Source organism: Diceros bicornis, chromosome 7 (genome assembly GCF_020826845.1).
Source record: "Diceros bicornis minor isolate mBicDic1 chromosome 7, mDicBic1.mat.cur, whole genome shotgun sequence".
Lineage (NCBI taxonomy): Eukaryota > Metazoa > Chordata > Mammalia > Perissodactyla > Rhinocerotidae > Diceros > Diceros bicornis.
Window position 1 is genome coordinate 54,697,398 of NC_080746.1, and position 6,000 is coordinate 54,703,397.

Consider the following 6,000-nt stretch of genomic DNA (forward strand, 5'->3'; position numbering starts at 1 on the left):
TCAGCTTCACATAAGTTGACCCAATCATAGTGTCATTAATAATAATTTAAAATTGGAAACAACCTAAAACAGCCAACAATGGGGGTTTGATGTAGTAAGTTATCATATATCTACACAAGAGAATACTGATCAGTCATTTAAATGATATGAATGTAGAGGTGTATTTATTGACATGGAAAGGTGCTCAAAAAATAATATGAAGTGAAAAAAGCAGGTTATAAAATACGTATAAGAGCCCAGTTTTGTTAAAATGACATATGAGTTACGTGTAACAGGATGTTAAATGGGACTTCTCCTGTCTCAGAATTGCTGCTGGCCCCCACAGCCTCAAAAGCAGCACCAGACACAAGCCAGCAGGTCTGGAGCAGCGATTGTGGTGTCCTCACGCCATCACCCCCTCCAGCCCCACGGCGGGCACTGACCAGGGAGAGGAGGATGGCTGCTGAGCCTTTCCACAGGGAGAGTTGTCCAAGGGCCACGCTTCACCCCACACGGCTCAAGCCAGGCGACCTGGGCTCCCCTGGAGCTTCGAGGACACAGAGCCTGGGCCCACCCCTCACGTGGAAAGTCTGAAGATGAGAGGACGGTGGGAGCTGCCCCGGATGTAGTCCGAGGTGAGGATGGGGGCTGCTGGGGGAGCCACTGTGCTTCCAGAGCTTGGCAGCAAAAGAAGAATGTTTCCTGGAGGATCAACTGGACACAGTGCAAAGTAGCTGGGAGGTGAGCCATCCTGAAGGATCCCTGCCCAAGAGGTCTGCCCTCCAGGGCAAGGGGACCCCTACAGAAGGACCCCACCCAGTAGGAGTGGAGGTGGTGGGCACAGATGGTCAGCCAGGGGTATGTCCCCTAAGTCCAGGACCACAAAGGAGACTCCACCCAACTCAAAAAGTGTTTGCCTCCTGAGAGCAAGGGCCAGAGATTGGGCATCTGGCCCCCAGAGGGGTCTAACACCAGATCACAACGACTCCATTCCGAGCAGACCTTGCACTTTCCTCCCTCTGACCCCCACTCAACCTGAGCCCGAATCGAAGATGCAGAACAGAAGGAGAGACAATCCTTTCTTTCCCCACCACAGGTCCCTGAACTGTGTCTCACTGAGAGCTGTAGGGGAGGAGAGAAGTTTTGAGAAACTCTGATTGTTCGTTCATTTGTTTGTGTCATTGAGGTATAATTTACACATGGTAAAATGCACCCTCAAGATACAGCTCTATGAGTTTTCACAAGCACACACAGTTGCGTAACCACCACCACAGTGAAGACATAACACATTTCCATCACCCTAAACAGTTCCCGTGCCCTTCTGTCGTCAACTCCTTTCTCCATCCCCAGCCCTTAGTAATCGCAGATCTGTTATAGTATCTGCCGTAGTTTTGCCTTTTCCAGAATGTCATATAAATGAAATCACACAGTATGTAGCCTTGAGTCTGGGCTTTCACTTAATACAGCACACTTGAGATTCATCCATGTTGTTGAAAGTATCAAGATTCCTTCCTGTGATTGAGAAGTATTCCATCGAACAGATGCACCATAGTTTGTCTAACCATTCACTTATTGAAGAGCATTTGAGTGGTTTCCAGTTTTCGGCTGGAATTAGAAATAGAGCTGCTATAAAATTCACATATAGGTTTTGGTGTGAACACAAGTTTTCGTTTCTCTTTGGACAATACCTGGGAGTGGGAGTGTTGGGTCCTACAGCAGGTGTATGTTTAACTTTCAAAGACTGCCAAACTGTTTTCCAAGGTGATTGTTCAATTTTTAATTCCCTTCAGCCATGTTGCTCTCCGTCTTCCCCAACGCTTGGTGTTGTTGGATCCAGTCCAGGATCATGCATTGTATTTGATTGTCACGTCTCTTTTGCCTCCTTTATTCTGGAATAGGTCCTCAATCTTCATTGTCTTTTATGACATTGACACTTTTGATGAGTCTAGGCCAGTAATTGTGTAGATTGGTTTTCTTTTGTTTTAACTCCCAGTAAGGATCATAATTGTTCCCATTCACAGTCCAGTCCTAATGTTGACCACAGCTTGCTTATTTATTTATTTTGAGGAAGATTGGCCCTGAGCTAACATCTGTGCCCATCTTCCTCTATTTCGTATGTGGGACACTGCCAGAGCATGGCTTGATGTGCAGTGCACGTGTCCACGCCCGGGATCTGAACCTGCCAAAGCAGAGCAGGCGAGCTCAAACACTATGCCACCGGGCCAACCCCATCTGTTGCCAATCTTCCTCTTTTTTTTTTCTCCCCAAGCCCCGGTACATAGTTGTATATCCTAGTTGTAGGTCCTTCTAGTTCTTCTACGTGTGACACTGCCCCAGCATGGCTTGATGAGCGGTGTGTATGTCCACGCCCAGGATCCAAACTGGGGAACCCCAGACCACCGAAGCGGAGCGCGTGAACTTAACCACTCCACCACCGGGCCGGCCCTGTAGATTGATTTTCAATTTGGGTTTGTCTGATGTTTCCTCTGTCAGGTTCTGCCTTTTTGGGCAGGAATACCACAGAAGTGATGTTGTCTTTCTCGGGTCACCACATCAGGAGGCACTTCATACACCACTGAGTATAGCTTTTAATATGCATTAGGGCAAAAAAAGAAAAAGACTGGAAGGAGGATATTCACCCAAAAATAAGAGTGGGAGGAGGATTTCAGGTGATTTTTACTTTCTTCTTTGACTTATCCATATAGTGGACTCAGCCAGCAAGCATTTCATCTAGCCACCCGCTCCCTCCAAATGCTGCCCGCTCACCACTTCAGACCTGACCTTAGCCTTTGATGCTCTAGGGAAAAAGAGGTCACATCCAAGAGGTAAAGAAAATGACACGATGTAATCTTTGTCTTTTAAATTTCTAATATCCCAGGTCCTTCCACTTAAAGGATTATCCAGGGTCATTTTTACTGTGTGCAATTTTTGCCTTATACTCATAAAATCCAATGCCACTGTATTTTCAGATTTTTTATTCAGTTAATTTATATTACTCATGAATAATAAAAAAAAATTGATATTAAAAAAGGGGAAAAAATCACTTGCTTCCATGAATTGACATTTTGAATTGTGGACCAGAAACCTGAGCAGCCCGGGGAGAGGGTAGCCTGGGGGTGGGTGATTTATATGTCACTGCAGATGTCATGGAAATTCTCAGCTTGGCATCTTCAGAAGGAGGAGGAGCTTGGAGGCAGGCACCTCAAAGGGGGAAATACCTCCAAACCAGTCATCAGGCCTGCATTTCTTCCTCCTAAATGTCTCTCATCTTCTCTCCATTCTCACGCCCCTGAGGGTTCAGGCCTTCGGCATCTCTCGCCTGGACTGTGGCCCCAGCCACAGAGCTCCCTGGTCTCCCTGTCTTCAGTCTGTTCTGCAGCTGAATAATCTTCCCAGAGCCATGCTGTTCTTCTGTCTCCTTTCCATGGCTACCACCGCCCCATCGTCTACCTGATTAAATGCATTCCCTGGTACCCTGACATCCACCTTTCCCCACCCTCTGGCCCCACCCTGCCTCTGCCCCTACGGTATCCCACATGCCAGCCAACAGTGGGCTGCTCGCTCGTTCCTGCACTGTCCTCTCCTGCTTCTGTGCCTTTGCTCAGGCCGTTCTCCTCCATGGAATGCCTTCCCCTGACAGCTCTGCCTGTCCAAACCTGGACCCTCCTTCAAGGGTAACCATCAAAGAAGTCTCAAGAAGTCTCCAGCAAACCTTTACTGAATAGCTGCCATGGGCCAGGCTCTGTGCCGAGCCCTGAAGATACAACAATGAGAATGACACAGGCCCTGCCTCCACGGGGTTCACAGTTCATCAGGGAGTTGAGAAAGATAAACACATAAACAGAGATACAAAGGCTGGATGGAAGGGAAGGATAGGAAAATGGTATTTCTTGCAGAAAAAGAGTTGCCCTTGTAGGTGGTATACGGGTTTGCTAGGGCTGCCGGAACAAAGTACCACAAACGGGGAGGCTTAAAACAACAGAAGGATATTGTCTCCCAGTTCAGGAGGCTGGAAGTCCAAGATCAAGGTGTAGACAGGGCCATGCTCCCTCTGAAGGCACTAGGGGAGGATCTGCTCCCGGCCTCTCCTGGCTTCTAGTGGTTCCCCAGCTTGTGCAGCACAGTGTCTGTGCTCACATGGAGTTCTGTGTGTGCCTCTGTGCCCAAGTTTCCCCTCTTTGTTAGGACAGCAGTCATTTTGGATCAGGGGCCCACCCTACTCCAGTATGATCTCACCTTAACTAATGAACATCGGCAAAGACCCTACTTCCAAACAAGGTCGCATCTGAGGCACTAGGGGTTAGGCCTTCAACATATGAATGTAGGGGGGGGACAAAATTCAACCCATAACAGCAGAGCGGAGGCCAGAACCCAAAGGGTGGGGATGAGCATGGAGCAACAGACCTGGAGGCACTGGCTCGAGCTCAATTCGCCCACGCGAGAAAGGCAGCCGATAGAAGAGGGGTTTGGGGGGAAGACAGAAACAGCTCACGGGATTTAAAGAGATAAGTTATTGCTGTGTGGTGTGCATTGTCAACTCCACTGAGTTTCCACAAAAGCTACTTCTGCTCTGTACAGTGCAGTGGGGGAGGGGATGGCCAACGCGTGGGCCCCAAAGCAAGGACAGGCCAAACCAACGCCCCCCCGCAGGAGGCTAAAGCTACGGCCTGGAGGAGATGGGCTACTCCTGGCTGAGGGAGTGGAGTGAGGAAGGGTCGAGGGCAGCAGCTTCGTGAGGGAGGAGAGAAACAGAGAGAACTAGTTGTATCCAGCACCAGACTCTGCCACATGCATTCATTTCTGAGGGTATGCTTGATTCTCATGAATGCCTTGTGTGGTAGAAATTATTGTCCCTGCTTTACGGCTGAGGACATGGTGGCTCAGCGGTGATGTGGCCTGCTAGAGGTCCCACAGCAGGTGCCAGCCAAAGCAGGGTTTGAACCCAAGACGTCCCTCAGCAAAGCCCATGCTCCTTCCAGGGCTCCTCAGATGCACTCTGACCACAGCCTCCTCTTCAGCAACTCGGGGCACCTCGTGTGCAGCTGAGCTCCAACAAGCCAGGTGTACTGACCGATTAAGGAATGTTTCTGTGCAGCCACCTCAGAAGCCATTGTCATATCCCTTGGCCCACGTCTGATTTCAGCCAAAGCCCACCTCCCATGGCCAGCGTCCTACGGCAAGCTTGAGCGGTGAGTTTCCACATTGGCTATAGGCTCTTTGGCACCAGAGGAGCCCGCTCGGGTAGGCGAGGCAGCCAGGAGATCTAAGGCCCTCACTCAATGGGGCCAGAGTCAGCAGATCGACTTCCGCCTTCCCCTCCTGCAGGTGGACGATTCTCGGAGGCATTCTGTAGGCTTCACGGGGTCCTTGTGGAATGCAGCCCTGTCACCCACTGTGGAGCTGGATACAACACACCCAAGTATGGGCTCTTTTTCCTTCCCAGTCTCACTCTCCTCACGCCCTTACTCTCCTTCCTGGTATCACCTCCTCAGTAAACTACTTGCACCGAGGCCTGTCATCTTACTCTGCCTTTGGAGGAACCCAAACTAAGACGGCACTGCTGGCATTGGTGGGAATGAGGAGGAAGCCTTTCCAAAGGGCCACTCTGAAATGGACTCAGAGCCATGCATGGAGAAGCCAGCAAAGACTAATGGGTTGTGGACCGTTTATAGGGTTTTGCTTTAGAGGTAATGTTGGAGAGAGAGGCCTGGGCGTATCACACAGGTCAGAGTCTGGGCTCTGTCTAAGCACGGAAGAGACATGCTTAGATTTGTATTTCTGAAAGACCATTCTGGCTGCCGAATGGAGGGTGGATTGGAGGTAGCAAGGCCAAAGTCAGGAAGACGAGTGAGGAGGCCATTGTCGTAACTGAGTGTAGATGTCGAAGGCCAGACTAAGGAAGTGGTGATGGCCTAGAGAGACGACAGAGTCAAGAGTCGTTCAGGGGCTGGCCCGGTGGCACAGCGGTTAAGTGCGCATGCTCCGCTGCCTCGGCCTGAGGGTTTGCAGGTTCGGATCCCG